The 18,267-nt window shown below is 42.9% G+C and overlaps 1 non-coding gene across 1 annotated transcript; it reads left to right on the top strand.

Annotated features, from left to right (window-relative positions):
• Positions 1 to 426: 426 nt before the first annotated feature.
• On the top strand, positions 427 to 553 carry LOC125391458 (U6atac minor spliceosomal RNA). Its single transcript, XR_007229143.2, has one exon. It is a non-coding gene; the product is annotated as a U6atac minor spliceosomal RNA (small nuclear RNA).
• The last annotated feature ends 17,714 nt before the right edge of the window (positions 554 to 18,267 follow it).

Raw genomic sequence — 18,267 nt, 5'->3', positions numbered from 1 at the left:
ATGGAAACTTATGGGAAATGTGTTTTATCTCATTGATATACATGGCTCCTGTCACTGCCTTGAAAAATCTGACAGAGATCTCTCTGGTCTCGGGACATGGCTAAGATGGTGGCTAATACTTAAACAATAATAGGAGCTAAAATATAATCATGCTTTACTGGAGCTTATAAAAACTTCATAGGGCTTTAACAGATTGAAAATGACTTCTGGAAGACTATTTTGATATTGGTTGTTGATTGATTAGTTGATGTTTATTTTGAACGTTGAAATAATGAAGTCGTGGAAATGTTGGTCTAGTTATAGACAACTTAGTAACTAAATTAGGTTTTTAAACACATTGTTAGTCAATACAACAAAAGAAATGATGTTTTAGTTGCTGTAATTTAGTTACATGTATATGCCCTGTCAAAAATAGAGTGCAATTTTGTATGAAAGGAGAGGAGAGAAAGGTCAGGACTCTCCTTGACCAGTAAAAAAGAAGTACTTGAGTCTTACAACATGCATATGGTAAAGGTATTGTAGCTTACTTTTTGGCATCTAACGACTGCTTTTTGTTTTGTTATTATTATTATTATTGTTATTATTATTATTATTGTGAAAATATGTTATGTAAAATAAAGGGAATTTTTAGAATTGAACTAACTCATCATGGCACCCTGTCTGCTCTTACGATTGGAGAGGAAGGGGGAGCAGGTAGTGAGAAGGAAATGAGAGGAAGGGAGGAGGGAGAAATTTTTAATAAGTAAAAAAACACAGATGAAGGTCAGGGAGATGGTCTAGTGGGTAAAGTGCTTACTTTGCACATATAAGGACCTGAGTTTAGCTCTTGAGCACATGTGTAAAAAGTTGGATGTGGCTGTATGTACTAAAATTCTCAATACTGAGAGGCAGAAACAGGAAAAACTCTGTGCTCATTGGCCAGCGATTCTATGCAATCAGTGACCTATGGTTCAGTGAGAGACTTTGTCTGGAAAAGTGAGATAGAGGACAATACAGAAGAGCATCTGATATGAACCTCTGACTTTCACACATATATGTACAAGTAAACATATCTGTATACTCACACATAAACCATAGTGCACACAAACAATTAAATAAAAATAAAGTGTCTTGAAACAATACCAAAGAACGAATTGACTCTTCTCTTGAGCAAATTTGAATGACTATTGTTTTTTGATTTTTTTTAGATAAAAATCTGCCTTAAAAGGAAAGCAAATATATACAGTGAATAAGTACAAAAAATAGTAAGTGAAGTATGACTGTAAGCCACAGTAGAGACAGAGATTAATATTTCAAGTCGACATTAGAGCATGCTGAATTCTATATTCCTCAACTGGTTGAATAGCCAAAGCATTCAAGGAAGGAAAGAAGGATCAAAAGAAAATGTAGGTGTACTGTTTTTGTTCATTTCCAAAGGCATAATCTTTCCTTTCCATGAAAATATTCCTTCCAGTGACTAACATGGGACTCTTAAAGCAAAGGACTTAAATCAAAGCAACATCAGTTTGTTCAAGGGAGTGGAAGAGGTAATACTAAGAACTACCACAAAAGAAATCATGTCCCTTCTGTTTATTTTGGAGTGGGACCTTCCAGAAGCAAGTAAACGTCTTATGAAGGAATTGGCATATCTGTGTTTTGTTTTTAGAAAGTTTAGGCAAGTGTTAACTATGACAAGATGGAGACACTAAAGTAAAACTAAGTTCAAGTTCTGGGGTTGACACTAGGTCTTTATGTCTATGACTGATCAGCACATTCATTGCTATTGTTATAATCACCTGCTTTACTAGGGGTGGTTAGGAACTGAGATAAGAGTATGAAGAATCGGGCTAATGTAGGACAATTTTATTCATGTGAGAAAGGACATTTGTGGATTTAGAAGCTGTTATTTGCTGCATTAAGTCATTGTAATAACAACAGCTGGAGTAGATAAATAGCCTATCATTTAGCTGGACATTTTTAATGATTCTTTACTAATAATCCTCTTGCTTCATTCAATTTTATTAGGCTGGTTATCTGACAAGACAACTGCAGAAGGGATAGATTCATGCTGTATCTAAAATTGAATTATTTTTTGTACAGTCATGGTTTATATGTTAACCACCACCTACAACATAGATAGTTCTATGTGTCCACATCACCATCTTCCTTCCCTTATCCACTTTGAACAACTTCCTGAGGCTTAGCAGACATTTGTAAATACTTATGTTTCAAGAATGGAAGATCGAGGTAAAAACAACCATTTCTGTGGATCTGGTGATGTTGGCGCAATGTAGAACATGTGCTTGGCATGTTCAAAAAAAGTCCTAGGTTTCATCTTTAAAATCAATGAATAGATAAATAAATAACACTGTTGTAGAAGAGAAATTCATATTATTTAGATATATTAACTTGTGGAAGTCATATAGTAAAGACTGTGATCATGGGGTGTTTGCAACTCATCCCTACCTGATACCGTCAGGATAGTTAACACAGAAGCTTGACTCTGAGAACCAAGTGAGAATGAAGACAGATTCCAGGCATGAATGTTCTGACCTGACAGAAGAGGACACTGCATAGCTTTTATAAGGAGACGTCTTTCTCCATGTCATGCTTTCATGGCAGCAAAAACTTTTTTTAATTTGACCTTGAACTAGAGTTTCCATGTGTATCAGTCTATCACTCCTCATGCTAACACAGCATCCTGAGTTTCCAGGAAGCAAGTGTTGGGATTGAATTTAAATGAATTTCCCTGTATTTCTACATATATTGTGACTCAGAACACAGAAAAGTGTAAGGGACAATTTTTCCAAACTAAGTTTCATTTTTAATGTGTGTCTGATTTAAAAATGTAAAGTTGTTGGCAGGAAGAAATATTTTATTCCACATGCTATCATTCACCCACTTTTAAAATTCATACTCAGTATAGAGTTACATTTAGAGCAATCTTTTTAGAGCTAAACTGGGGTTCATTAATAACCAGGAAACAAAGACCTTTCAAATTCATAGGAGATGAATAATGAATAAGTAATTTTCTTACTCGATTTCCCAAATATATTTTCCAACTTCCTTTTAAGAAGATCAAAATTGCAGCATGTCCAATAAATAAACACACTTTGTGTGTACTCTAGTCGTCCTGAGATTTTCTTGCATTCGCATCGTGTTTTCTACTGGTGATAAAGGCAGAATTGAAATCAGGTGTCAGTTCCCCCATGAACTGCAGCCTTACTGATGCTCATTGCACCTTGTACTACCGTCTACTTCCCACGTGCGGGCCTTTCAACTTCTACCATTATTCTTCAGTATGAATATTTTCTCTGCCATTTGTAATCATGGACTTGGTATTTTAAGTTAATAAATTTCAGCTTTATGTCCCTATATTATTCCTCCTTAAAGGATAATATTTTTTAAATTCCTATCCTGTCCCATTGCTGCGTCAGAATTGTTACTGCTAGAAACTGCAGCCGCAGCAGTTTGGATACTGGATAAAAGATACAGAGAGTACTCAATAAATTTGCTTTCTTCTCTAAAGCCCACAAATAGGGCTGCGTGTGTGTCCCACAAGTACTAAAGTCTGCGTTAATTTCAACTCTGAGATTGTGTAACTATTGCAGTTAAATCATTAAGCAGGGACATTAGTAGGTTGTTACTTGTGTCATATGTGAGCTTTCCACAAATACACTATTTGGAAGGATATTCTTTCTATGGATGTGCTTGTTTCCATGCTGGAGTTCTAGATCTCTAAAGGAAAGTAAAGATGGTTTGGATAAAATCCAGATATACACATATAAAAGAGAAATTAAAAACCCTCTATACACATTAGAATGGTGAATATTGGTGTCTACTATCGATTTGAGGAAAATGTATCACACACCAAATGTGCTGAGAAGCAAGTTTAGTTGTTTATATTTTCTTTCTTATTTTCTTCTTTCTTTCTAGTAAATGGTTTTTAAAAGAGTAAAAATGTCCTTATGTGTAATACACATTTTCTTTTATTAGAACTTGTTTTCAAGTTTAATAACTATTAAGAATACAGAAAACTATGGTGATAAGTTTATTATTTTCTGGGTAAAATATGAATTTACCTAGGAAGAAATTTTAATTTGTAAAATAAAATATTTCACAGTTCCAAAGAAATTCTTAGAACAAAATTATAGGAATTATAACAGTTTCCTTTTTTTTATTTAATGTTCTATGAATTGGTAATGCTTGCTTCAGAGAACCAGCTTCCGGAAGACAGACGTACTTGTGCTATATGAAATTTGACATACTTGATTAAATATTTAAGCTGGTTTAACATTTAATCAAGAGTTGTTCCTCCCAAAACAAATTGTAGCATCAAATAATTTTTTAATTTTAACTTTATATTCTCATGAGCTTCATTTAAAATCTAGTATTAAAATAAGAGATGTTAAACAGCTATTCCATTCTGACATCATAAAATGAACTGAACTTTATTTTAGAAGATGTGTTAACAACCATGTTGTTAGAAGGATTTTATTACACCAGCACTGATGCAGTAACAGTTTGCACAGCAAATACGTGTCTGTTGCACAATAGGCTAGAACTCCAGATTCACAGTGATGAAATAATACAGTTTACATTATTTTACTCAGTATAAGCCCAATAAGATGCAAAATCAAAAATGAGTTTTAACTTTTCAAAAAGCTTCTATTTCATTTTATAATACACTGCTCCATACAGAAAAATACAAATAACATTTAGAAGCTTGCACACGCTGCTTCCATTTCTGCATTCCTGATGACTTTACTCCCAGCCGTCTACTTTCTGGGATCTCTGCCACCTGAGCACCGATATTAACTCAGTAGTAATATTTCTGAGGTCATCTTTTGGATACACTAACTAATATGACTAAAAACTCCAGCTCCTTCCTCAAGCATAAGTCAGTTTCTTTTTCAAAAGTGTAGTCATTGAAAATTGGAGTCAGCATTAATACAAATCAAAGCAATTGTTCCTTATGTAAGGTCTTATTTTTGTTTTAACATCCTTTAAAATTAAGTATGTTTTCTCTAATTAAAATATTTCCTTTTATTAAATTTCAGTTATTGGCAAAAAGGATGTAAATTATTTGATATTCAGCTGCCTATGAGAAAATTTTTTGACTGAGATTTACAATTTCATATTTTCCTATAAAACTGCAAAAAAGACACAGAAAACAACAAACAGAATCCTCAGTCAGCTTCAAACAATGACTTCTCGCTTTTTATAGAATATAAGATAACCATCCCAGGATCTCTCAAAATAAAAATCGGGTAGCCTTTCAGGCGGAAAATTTGATGGGAGCTTTTAAATTCCACAGATTAGATGATCCAAAGAGCTTAATGTTTCCAGGATTTAAGAAAACTCTACCATCTGGCCTCTGTAACTAGTGTGCTGTTTCTGGCGGGCCAGCAGAGGGAGCTCTGGCATTGCTGACACCATATACCTCCTGGTTTCCTGCGCTAGCATCTTGTTCCCTGGAAGGAAGAAGCTATTTCCCAAGAGGGTTGTCCCTGAGCATCTCAACGGGTCAAGCTGTTCCTAAATTATTCCAAGAAGCTCTAATTTGAGAGCACTAGATGAAAGTTGTGATTGCCGAAGAACTCCCATGGTCCTCTGTACCAAAGCTCAGTAATTGTCCACCTGGGTTGTTTTGCCGGAAAACTGCTGAGCACAGAATTTCACAGCAGCAAAATTTTGTAATGGACATTAAGCTGGATGATTATTTTAAAAAGAAATAAAAATAAATAGTTTTAAAAGTATACAAACGCTGTGAATTAATAACCACACTGTACTTAATCTTGGTAACTAGGTGACTTAATCATGTATTTGTCCCCTTACTTATGTAATTCTCTCATATGACACATTCCCTTTCTATTTAGAAAATATATTTTTAACCGATTAAGCTTTCTAAAATCAGAGTTTAGGGCGATTGTAAACAAATAGGATTAGATTGGAGAGTATTAATGTGTCCTTATTATGTAATATGAATGACAGCAACGCAAAAAGGACTTTCTTGACGCTTTAGACCCCTTTTTGCTTTGTAAAGAACTCGAGAGACTGTGGGTAGAGGTCATCAATACAGCTGGATGAATGCGGGCAGGAAATGGGAGCCTTGTGACAACCTGCAATGCTTCACACCCATTTCCATTTCTGGTGACTGTTTTTCATTGATACCAGGGGAACATCTTAAAGCCATCATCTGCGTATTTGAGGTAGCTCTTTCCCCAACACAGTCTGCAAACTTGGTCCCTTCGTATTGTGTGAAATCAAAGACAAATCTAAAATTTGTGCATCTAAAACTGCTAATTTACAGGGTTTGAAATTCAGAAGAGAAAAGAAGTCTACCTTTCCGGATAGAATGGGGAGGAATCAGACGACCAGGAATATTGTTTCTGACCTCTTTTATTTCCTGAGACAGTAGATACATTTCTGTCATTCGGGTTTAAGGGAGTAAATGTTATAAAAGAGTATCTTTTAGACCATTGTCCATACATAGTCAGTTTCTACACCTTCATGAAACCACTGTCACTGTCTCTCTTTAAAACCGGGTTCAGTTTATCTGTGACCAATGTCAGACAGCATTTATGATGTGAATCCATAAACAAAACTCAAACGTTTTCTTTACTGGGCCTAGGCTGGGTACAAATTAATTTATTGCCTATTTCTTATTCCCCTGCAAACATGACTAACTATAGAAATTAATATTTTATTGCTTATATATATATTCTTGATGTTTAAGTTAGAATGCTGAAATACGTTGAGTGATTTAAATATATATTGAGTGCATTAATTCAGACACATCCGACCCACATGTCCTAAGGCAAATCTTAATTTTATGGGATTTGGTCATCTGCCCTGCCTCTGGAGGTCTGGCTCAGGGTAGCTATGAGAACTCTCCAGTTCTGCAATCTGGTTTTCTCCGCAGTGCGGAATTCAGGCCTCTGGGCCTGCAGCGCCTCCTTGAGAGGTGGTACCCAGTGCCAGCCTGCTCCTGCGCATCAGAGCTTCATCACTCTGTGGGTCTTAGTCTCAGAATGCACTTGGGAAAGCTGCACTGTCCAGAGCCTTGCCGAGAGCCTAGATAGTGGTTGCAGGTTGCTTCATTCCTGCCTGCCCTGGTTACCTAATCAATTCAGTCTTATCCTATTTAATTCGTCTTGAGGCACACTCTGGGTTCTTTTGAGCAGTACCTTTGGTGACCACATCTGCACTAAGCTCCTCAAGTGAGGACCTCGTGTCTCTGTTTTCAGTGTTGTGATTTAAAAAAAAATAAAAACAAAATTTCTTTCTATTTCATGTCTTTCTTGCAGGTTTTGTCCACTACTCAGATTCCAGTTGCACCCCAAACCAATTGATTGTCATAACAGAGTGTAAGGCTTCAGTAAAATACAGTTTAGTTTTTTACAGTTTTTCCATATTTCATTTTTTATTTGTAAATTACCTAATATCCTAGATGTTTTATGGTAGGGAAGAAGCGATTCTATTGCCTTGCTGGCGGGATTATGGATGGAGGAGAAAGAGGAGGAAAAGAAGGAAGAGGGTCCGGTCAGCACCACGGACAGCGCAAGGCGCGGAGGGCGCGGCCGCTTTGGTGCATCCCTCCCCAGCTTCGCCTTTGTTCCCAGGCCAGGCAGCCCTTTACAGAACAAAGAATTCCGTCAAGGCTCTTTCTCAGGATTGGTTTTCTTAGGTTTCAAGGTTGCTGAGTAGACCTACCTTAGCTAAGTCTACCTCATGGTCTTCCAAATAAATTAATTTGCCAAGTCTCAGAGTTTCTGGCTTGGTCTTTCCGGCTATTTGACAACTTTGACTGATTTGGGTATTGCGACTTTGTCTTGGACTTTTAAAGCTAGAGAAGGCCGCCAGGAGACTGGGTAAAGATGGGGAAAGACAAGGGCTATGGAGGACCGGATGTTCCTATTTCCACAGATGATTGAGTCATTTGAGGTTTCTTGTGCAATGAGGTCTGAGCTATTTAATGCTACACTCCCCTACCCATTATGTTTCTCCAGTTCGGCCCAGGATTGAGGACAATCTCAATCTGTTTTGAAAAGGCCAGCACTTTCTGAATGCAGAACTCTCTAGACCATTGGCACCAAAGGGAGTTACTACTCTCCTGACAGCTGTCAATGAAACCTCTAATATTCCCCTTGAGGGTAGGCATGCGGGTTTCCAGGATTCTCGCCGAAAAACATATGACTCTCGCATTCTAAAGATTCTGCATCAATGCGAGGGGTCCTTATGCCGCACAGGATGGGTTCATTCTAGCTCCCTTCATTATGCCTGCAATTGTTTCTCCCCACCCTTTCTGACCCTGCATCTCTGATGTCCTTCAAGTGCAGTCGTAGGCTCCGCTCTTGGCATTCACCGCGTGCCTTAATTGTATGACATTAAATCAAGGTCCGCTGTGAACACGGAGGGCAGAGTCTCTGATCTTGATCCAGAAGCAACTGACTCACTGCAACTATCACACTCTCCTCTCTGCCCTTCAGCCTCCCTGGAGTTCCGGCCTTGGAGTCCCTACCCCCAGGGTCTTATCTCAGAAGCAGTGCTCCATCTCAGCTCTCCTCCTGCCACATCTGCTAGAGTTGCCATTAATTAGTCTGCCCGGTGGAAGAGTAGATGGTGCATGAGCCTGCGTATACTTACGCATACATCTGCATGCCATTTACAACGTACCTAAAATCCATATACATACGTCTATATATCTAGTATTTAAATGATGACATGGATCGAAGTTAATTTTCCCTCTGGTACAGATCTAATTTCATAATCGTGTTATTTTAGCGAAGGCAATTATCTAAGTTGGTTTGCCCCGAATCCCTTCCTAAGACATTTGCAAGACAAGGCAAGTCTTTAAGGACCACGCCATGCGTGTTCTGCTGAAGAAACCTTTGTCAGTCATCTCCTGCTGTCGGAGAAGAAATCTAGCAGATAAAGGCGAATATAAGCATGCGTGATTGTATGTCCGACAAACACACGAATATGCCTCTGATACCCCGATTTTGGTTGGGAAATTTTGGGAAAAGATCAGAATCCCAGGGCGGGCTAGGTCATCCTTCTTTGTATGGTGGAAAAATTAACTCAACAGCACCTGCCAAGTCCCGGGAGAGCTGGGGCGCATCTGGTCTGGCTATGGTTTTACTGCAGGGAGAAAAGGCTGCTTGTTTGGGCTTCCTCAGGCTCTGGAGAACAGAGATCGGGTCTGAGCCCGCTCCCGGCGTAGGTTAAGGGCAGTGCAGCAGATATGCAGTCTGCGGCAAAAGTCTGAACGAGACCGAGTCTGGGCTCGGCGGCGAGTGAGAGCAAGCTGGAAAGAGGAAGAGTGAGGGGAGTTGACCTCTATGGGCGGAGCCCTCTGGACAGCGGGCCGGAGGCGGTGGGCATCGGATCTTTTCACAGCATCCCTTGCGTGGCTGGGTGGGCCAGGGGGGAAGGACGGGCTCCAGCTCTCTCGGAGGAAGCCAAAGAGCTCAAAAGCAGGTTTTGTGCCGAGACCCCAGAACGTTCCCCTGAAAAACAGAATCAAAGCGCAGAATTAGAGCAGGAGGCGGAGGGAGGAAGGAGAAACTGGAGAGGAGGGACGGGAGGCGGGAGGAAGCACTCAAGGGAACCGAGGTGACCCGCTGACCGGACCAAGTGAGTTGAGCCGGGGGCTCCCCTCAATGGGCTGGGAGACAAGGGAGCTGAGAACTTAGTCCCGGCTTCGGAAGCTGAGAGGATGCAGACAGGACCAAAGATGTGGTTTCCGGAGATGGAGTCGTTAAAGCGAGTCCTCAGATTGTCCTCTGTGCAGTCCCAGTGATTCGCGCATCCCGCGCGCTCTTACCGGTCTAACCCCTCCCTCAGACCACACGCCAGAACCGCAACTCCAATCTCCACCCCTTCTTGGTTTAAGATCCTGAGAACTGCAAGACTGGAGAGTACCAGCAAGAAAATCGAAAGGATCGATGAAATAAAGAATTACATATACACATTGCCCTAGAAATCCGAAGGAGAAAGAGCTGCTAGCTCTGCTCAAACCTGCAGAAGACCAAAGCGTTTTCAGGCGCTGCTCGGTGTGTTCTCGGAGGAAAGAGGAGGCTGAGCGGCTTCCACGGTATAAGGTGCTTTAGGGTGGTGCGGTGGGGGCAGGGAGGGGGTGGATCGTAGCGGTCCGGTCTTTCCCCCTCGCTTGCTGATCCAGAATTAGGGATTAATGGCTCGCTCCAGCCAAACAAATAAGGCATCTGCCTTCAGCACAAGAGGATTACACGGGCTGCTGACGTCACCAGTCAGACAGATGTTGGCTCCCAAAGTCCTGAACAGCTCACTGTGTCCTTGAAACCAAAGAGCCGCAGAAGGCGCGCAGCCCCCAGGAGTCGCGCCTGGGCAAAGCAAAGGGCAACCGCCTTGCCTTTGACTACACAGTCCTGGGCTTCAAAACACTGGCCCCAAGACAGCTTCCCAAGATGTAGCTCCTCAGTCTCTCTAGCCCTCGCACAGCACATCCCAGACTCCTGTCAAGGTCTAGGCTGGCTCAAAGCAAATCCAGATCAGCACACTTAGTTTCCTTTCCCTAAAATGGAGACACTGAGTTATTCTCAGGTCCCCCATCTAGGATCTGGCATCCAAGGGCATGACCAATAAGCACCTCAGGCTGAACACAGCTATGCTTCAGATGAGGGGCCACCTCTTAATTCTGCAGCCAAGGCTCATCAGCACCTTCTCAACCCCACGATCCTCCTTTCCACAGGCCAAGGTCTAAATTTATGCTTAATCTTATGAATATAGCCCCGATGGAGCGCCGTCCTAAACAATGACTCCCTTCCGAACTGTCTCTGCTTTCCCCTGGACCACAATGACAAGAACCACACAATTTCATCATGGAGCCCATGAGGATACCATCAAACGCCATTGAATATTCTCTTTAAATGCTTTGAAGATGGTGCTTTGTTTGTTTGTTTTTAAATACGGGTTTCTAAAACATATCCATCATCTTTGCTAAAAAAAAAATGATGACATTGCAAGGAACTACAGTTTCATTCTATGCTCAAGAGTGATGGCCAAAGATCTATAATTCAATTTCTCGAGAATGTCAGCATCCCTTTAATTTTATTTTAATTTAAATATAAATTGTTTTTATTTTTGTCACTTGTGTATTATTTATGATCTATATGATCTTTCAGGCCTTTGCTGATCACAAAGACCGGTTACAAAATAAGTCAGATGTCAGAGGGTTGCAGGTAGAAATCTAAATGGACAGTTTTCAGTGCATTATATAATCCGAAGCAAAATAATTTTGATGAAGTTGATTTCTAAAAAGGTGAAGGTAATGAATGAAACCCATGCACAAAACAACATGGTTGTTTGACACAGAGCCAAAGAGAACCAGTCCTGTGCCCTACACTGGATCAATATGCATGAGAAAGTCTATTACTTTCTTGAGAAAAAAATAAATGTTTGTCTCACTATTGTGTTTTAGTGATGGGCTACCTCTCCTATCCAGGAGCAAATGGTAGTTGCATCGCATCTCCATTCATATTAGCCCTGTCCATCAAAGTGGCATTTAATTTTTCTAATTCTGTGCATTTAGAAACCCAGTCACTGATAAAAATCTATTTAATTTGCTACAGTGTCATTCAGTTAATCCCAAGTAAAATAGTAAATTTTCTCTTTCTTTACTCCCTTTGAAACTTATAAGGAACAGCCCATAACCAAATCCGTGCATTTAAAATTGTTATGTATGAGTAGCAAAAGGTAGCAATGACCTTTAGTGGGATAAAGAAGTTATACCTCTAAGAAAGGACAAAAAATGAACATAGAAGAGATTTAAAACTTAGTAGAATATGTATAGATTATGATTTAAATTCAAAATATTATTTTAGTTTAAATTCAAAATTTAATCCAAATTGTTATTAAATATAATAAGGATTGTTTCACCTCTAACAGATACTAGGAAGGTAAACTTGCCTTCCACACTCACATAATTTTGCTGGAGTCTGTTTGTTAAATAATTAGTTCGCTGTCCATGGTTTTGATTCACTTAAAGGAACAAGTTCCGGTGCTTCGGGAAAATTTAAAGTAAAGATGTTTCTGCAGTAACTTGGCTTCTTAACAGTTTAAGATTATATTAAATGAGGAGAAAGGTATATAGGCCTTACGTTTTCTTCATTCCTGTTTTTGTTTTCTTTCTTTTCTTCTGTATTTGTCACGAGAGTACCAGACAAAGTGTGGGGAGGAGGGGGGGTACATTTCATTATTTCTGAACTAACAAATGATTGCTCTCTGTATAGGTCCAAAGAACTGTAATAAATAGGATATAATATTTGTCAATCTGCCGTCTTTCTCTCTCTCTCCCTCCCTCTTCAGCTAAGAAAAGTAACATTCTTTAGTTTTGTATCAACATTGTCTGTTTTTGAATATGGTTTAACTAGAGCAAGAAATTTTATAAAAACAATACACAAAGGAAGAAAGAGAGGAAGAGAGAGCAAGACAGAGATTGAGAGAGGGAGAGAGGGAGAGAGAGAGAGAGAGAGAGAGAGAGAGAGAGAGAGAGAAACAATACTCGGCTGGGAAGTGCCCTTGTCTTTATTATATGTCCATACAGAGGTGGACAGTGTAAATAGTTATCTCACATCTAAGATGAGCCAATTAAAAAGAATCCCTGCTGTAAATCCATACTTTCTAAGGTAGCAAGGACGGCTGATGCTGTAGTAGCTAAGTAGTTTTTCTGTCCCGATAGCAAATAGCATTCTGAATTAGATTCTAAAACAATCTAAAGATTGACAGAGTAGATTAACAATAACCTTGCCCTGGGGTTTCTCCGGAACATGAGAGAAGAAAGGAAAACTAAAACCACTCTGCTCCTCTCCAAATATTGGGCTTTATTTTTCTTTTCTTTTTCCTTTTCCCTTTCAAGTTTATCCGGACCGACAAGCACAAATTGTTCCCATACAAGTATCTATTTGAACAGTCAGGAAACAGACTCTTGGTTTCAAAGCGAGGTCCATATCCAACAGGCCAAGGGACCCAGTCTTGGCTCTTAGAGCTTCTCCGGGTATGGAAGGGCTGCTCCTTGCTCCCACCCCTCAAAGTATTGAAAACTTGGGAAATCCTTGTACCGGAAGAAAATGGCCTAAACACAATGGGACTCGCCATTTTCTACTTGCGAAGCACAAAGCGCTTGGCGCTGCCTGCCACACAAAGAAAGCGTGGGCCGCAGAATTCTTGCACATTTTCAAGAGGCTAGAAAATACCTTTCTCGAATGGCAATTTATATTGTCTGGGCATTGTCAGGCACACACACACAGACACACACAGACACACAGACACACACAAACACACACACAGAGGCATCCTCCCTTAGCCCTGGTCTCCAGAAGATCCATGCTTTGAGGTTTACATAAAAGATGCACCAAAGGGCTCAGGGCTAGCAGGGCTCTGGGCACAGCCACTCTAAGTCTCCCCAGACAAGGGGTCCTAGCAGTGGGCTGTGGGAGGCTCCAAGCTAGGCATACTGCTGGAAGGTGGTATTCCTTCCCCAGTCTAAGGTCCCTCCATTTGATTTCATCGCTCCTTGAGCGAGCCTGGTAGCCCCAGAGCTCAGAAATCTCCCTGACCCATTTACTGGGAGCGCCAGACACCAACCTTGCAGCCAGGATACTCGATACTGAGCAGGCGGCAGCTCTCAAGGATGTTCAGTGCGCGGGAAGCCCTTGTCTGCGCGCCTCCCCGTCCCCGGACCGCCGCTCCGAGTCACCGCATGCCAGCCAAACCTTATCACCAGCCTAGTGAAATGCTGCTGCTCAGGTGCCGAAAAAAAAAAAAAAAAAAAACAATCCGGAGAGTCCCTATTAATAAAAACATCCAGGCACAGGCAGCAACGCTGCTCACAAAGGGAGCACTCTCAGTTCACCGCGCGACACAGAGCTCAAAAGCCCAGGAAAAGACAGTACTTACAGCAGGTGCGCGTTTGGATAATCCGCAGGCAGCTCGTTTGGTTTGTTAGGATGTGCTTTAAAAATGAATGCGCATATCTGTATATTTGATTTTACATAGCTTCCATCGTTGAGAAGGAAAGAAACAAAAATCTTGTAGACTAGCGAGCATGGGGGAGGGGGATGGAGATTTTCATTGTCTACGCTCTGCACACGCAGCCCAAGAAAAGACGAATATTGCTGTGTGGGGCTCCTTCTACTTTCTGCTTGAAATTCAGAAGCTTTCAAAGCTGCAAAGAGAGGGTTTGTTCTCCCTCCCTCTGTGTGTTCGTCTTCTCTCCTCTCCTCTCCTCTCCTCTCCTCTCTCCTCTCCTCTCCTCTCCTCTCTCCTCTCCTCTCTTCCCTCCTCTCCTCTCCTCTGTCACTCACCCTCTAGCTCTTCTATAGCTAATGTTCTCGTTCTCTCTCTCTCTCTCTCTCTCTCTCTCTCTCTCTCTCTCTCTCTCTCTCACTTTTTTTCAAAAGAGGGCAGGTCGCTTCCTGCATCCCAATGAGTTAAATCAGTCACTTCTTCTCATGCATCAGCAGCCTCTTTAACAGTCCGAGGGCTGCAGGCACAAAAGAGCATTTAGCTGCCTCCAATTTGTGTAGAAGGCCTGCCCTTAATTTGTTTTAGGAGTATAATTAAATCATGAATTTCACAAAATATAAAAATATCAAATTTCCAACTTCAACGAGTGAACCTCTGATAGTAACCTTTGAAAATAAATCCTTACTCTTCTTGGTGTTCTTACCCAGGGCCTAGAATGTCTCAGATTCTTAGAGGACAAGGGTTTGGATCCAAACCTACATGCCCCTCCCCCATTCATATGTCAAGGTCACACTGATAACATCCCTCTTTGCTCTAAATCAGAATCTTTAAAAAAATTTTTTTCTTTTCTTTTTTTTTAAAACTTAAACCTTTGCCTTGGAAGGAAATTAAGCTGTCTGGGAAGATCTAAAGGACTTCATAAATAAACACATTCTTAATAAGATATAGAATCAGAATGTCTTATTATTAGACATTAGGCTGGTAGAGTTGGGGGACCTTACAGACCTTGCTTGGCAGAGTGGTATTGGCTCTTCCTTGCTCTGCCCTGAGTGAAGTCTGGGGTTACTGGTTTTAATCAGGTTTCTTCCAGCCACAGAGTGGGCCTTATGGAACGTGGGGGCAAGCGCCTGTCTTCCTTGCAGAATCTCAGAGGGGTCATCATACAGTAGAGACTGCCCAGTGCTGAGGGCTGGTGAGGGTTTAGTTCCCCCTTCTCTGAGTAGGTCAGGGCACAAAGGGCAACTCAGCATTCCTGCAGTTTCTTTTTCAGAAAGGACCCAGGCGGGGCCATTGTTCTTCTTCAAGGAAGGTGGCTGAGGGTGGTAAAGCCAAGACCTCCTCTTCCTCACGCACTCACTCTCACTCCCCCACTCCCCCACTCCACACAGGGTCACTGCTAGGAACATATTTAGGAGTGTTCTGGGAAATTGTAGGATCCGATACAGCTAGCATCTTTGTATTTTCAGCAATTTGCTGTTAAGTCTACTGTCAGCTCCTACCCCATTTTCTAGTTTTGCTAGTCAAGAAGTATTGCCTGGGAACATCAGAGAGGTTAGGATAGCAGAGAACCACCACATCCAATTCCACCTAATGGGGGGAAAAAACAGAACAATCACCTCTATCTGACTGAATTCTCATTTAGATTCCATAAGTCACCCTGGGCTTTTGAGTTAGGCCGCGTTTCACCTTGAGCATAAAACAGAGGAAACTGGGCTAAAACTACTACCTCCGGAAGAGGCACGGCCTGACGTGTGCTTGAAATATTTGACAAATCTTTCTACGAAGTCGTCTGGTAAAGTAAAGAAAAAAAACAAAACAAAATATGATAGAAAAATTCTAAAGAAAGGATACACTCTTGTGTGTTTGTGTAACACAGTTAAAAAGTGCTTTGTGTGGGTACTCGAATTACCTAAAATAAAATATGGTTTCTGTGGCTGAGCCGGGACTGGAAGGCAGGCCTCAAGGCCGGTGTTTTTACAGGAGCAAAGGACACTGGTTTGGGGAGGCACCAGGTATGTCGTCCACCCACTCTGTAGCTTTTCACTGATGATGTTCATTCTATCCATTGTCTCTTTACTGACCTGGGATGTGGGATTGTTAAAGATCTTCAAGGACCTGCACAGCCTGTGAAGGGGCGAGGTCACAGGGTAGGCAGTGCTTCCCGCTGCGGGGAAGACAAGGCGCTTAGGTCTGGTTAGCCAGCAGGGTTGGCTCGGTGGCGACTTCAGACCACCCAGGGTGGGCACTTTACCCAGCATCCTTTCTCCATCTACTAGCTTTGCCTCAGTTTTCAGAGTTCTGGGGAGGCCTTGGGAGAGTACACAAGCAGGCTACCCGTGAAGTTCCCTAGGTACGGGTCTTGCCTGGATACTTGTGTCTTAAACTGAGCCCTCCAAGAAAAATTCAAGAATCAGAGGCCACCGCTGGAACATTCTCTTAACGTTTTCACTCCCCATGCACCCAAGTAAGATGGACAGGCCGACGACAGCCATCGCCTCTGGGCAGCCCAGTGGATGGAAAACAGTCGGATCCAGCCAAATCATTCTTCCAAAAGAACCTGTATTTTCTGAACACTCTTAATTCTTGTTCCGGGTCTCCCACCTAGTTCAGTCCAGCAAGCGGGGCGAATGATTGTTTTCTAGTCCCGAATTTGGGGGTTTCTCTGTATGCGAACCTCGTACTGCCCTACACACCTCATAGCCAGAGTTAGTATATGAAAACGTAACCCAACTCACTGCCAGAAGTTGTTGCTAATTAGTGGATAATAAACTTCTGTAGCCAGGGCACAAAAGTCTTTTAAAAGTGCAAAGGTGTTCTTTGTAACGCCTCAGAAAAGAGATTAGCATATCAATTGTACTGAAGGGACCGGACAATGAGCCCTCCTCCCACGGCGCTGCCCTAGGTTCGCAGCTGTCTTTTGCTATTTTCTAACCTTCTTCTTCCTCCTCCTCTTCCTCCTCCTCTCCCCTCTCCCAGCTGGGTCGAGGCACCATTGGGGTGCCCTGAGCGCCTGGCAGCGACCCAGAAAGCAGTATTAGTGTGCGCACCAGGCCGCGGAGGTCGCGCAACGCCCAGGCTTTAGCTATGCTCAACGGAAAGGTGTGAGCGCCAAGGTACACGAAGTAGGAGCGGTGACAGAGGGTACGAGCGGACGGGACAGGCCTGGGAGGGGGGGCGCCTTGCACAGTCCCATCGGACACCCCTCTTGGGGAGTCAAGGCCTGGTCTCCACCTTGCGCGCTAGGCCTCCCCAGGGCGGGCAAGCTGCCAGACGACGTTCCACAGTGTGGGCCTCAGGCCATTGCTAGCTCCCCAAACCCCTACAGTCTCCACGCTCGGCCTGACCAGCAGTCCTGTCTCGCTTCCACGTTCAGGAAGGCCGGGAGCCTTTGGAAGAAGCCAAAGACACCATGCTGGAGGTTGCGAGGTCCTCTCAGACCCCGGGTCCCCTCGGCTAGGCTCGGGCCGAGATGCCTTAATACTGCCCGACCGGGGGACATCCGGACTCCAGGCTTGTGGAGAGGCTGAGGCCCCGCAGCAGGCCTGGCCCAATTTCCAAGATACCTGGCCTCGCCCCGCTGCCCCCAGCCGGGTCCCCTGTCCCACCACAGAAAGTCAAAGGCTTGCCTGGGCCAGCAGCGAGAGAGCACAGTAGAAGGAAGTCTCGTGGAGCCGCCCTGGCCTCCGGGCGTCAGCTTTCTGTCGTCGCCACCAACCCCCCGCCCCACGCCCACTAGGACCCCGAGGCTGTGGCCGCCCCGGAGTGCACCCGCTCAGGGGTTGCGGGGGCCTGAGGGATCAGGGGAGCAGTGGAGTTGGCCACAGAGCTAGGAACCGAGCAGGAAAGCGAGGCAAGGAAAACTGGTAGCGACTTGGCGGTGCCTTCGGCTGCTGAGTTGGACCCATCACTTCACGGTCCGCGATGAGGGGCCCGCGCCTGGCCTCGGCCTCGGCCGCGGAGCCCCCGCCCGGCAACCGTGCCAAGAAAACGCTTTCTTCTCCCTTCCCCTCCCCCTTCTCCCCAGAGGCAGCTTCCGTTCTCTAAATGCATTAAGAAAAAGGAAAAAAAAAAAAAAAAAAGGAAATCTCTTGGGCACTGCTCTAGTCTCCGCTAGACGCTGGTGTTCCGCAAACAAGCGCCAAACTCAACACAAGTTATCCCTGAAAATCATCTACTTTAACTGCGGAGATAATAAAATGTCGAGAGAAAAAGTGAAGGTCGGTGTTTCCCTAAATGCAAAACACCAGAGAGGGTTTGAAAAGAGCTTTGCGTTCCTTG

This window comes from Myodes glareolus, chromosome 16, assembly GCF_982192425.1.
Source record: "Myodes glareolus chromosome 16, mMyoGla1.1, whole genome shotgun sequence".
Classification (NCBI taxonomy): domain Eukaryota; kingdom Metazoa; phylum Chordata; class Mammalia; order Rodentia; family Cricetidae; genus Myodes; species Myodes glareolus.
This window is presented reverse-complemented; position numbering and strand designations above follow the sequence as displayed.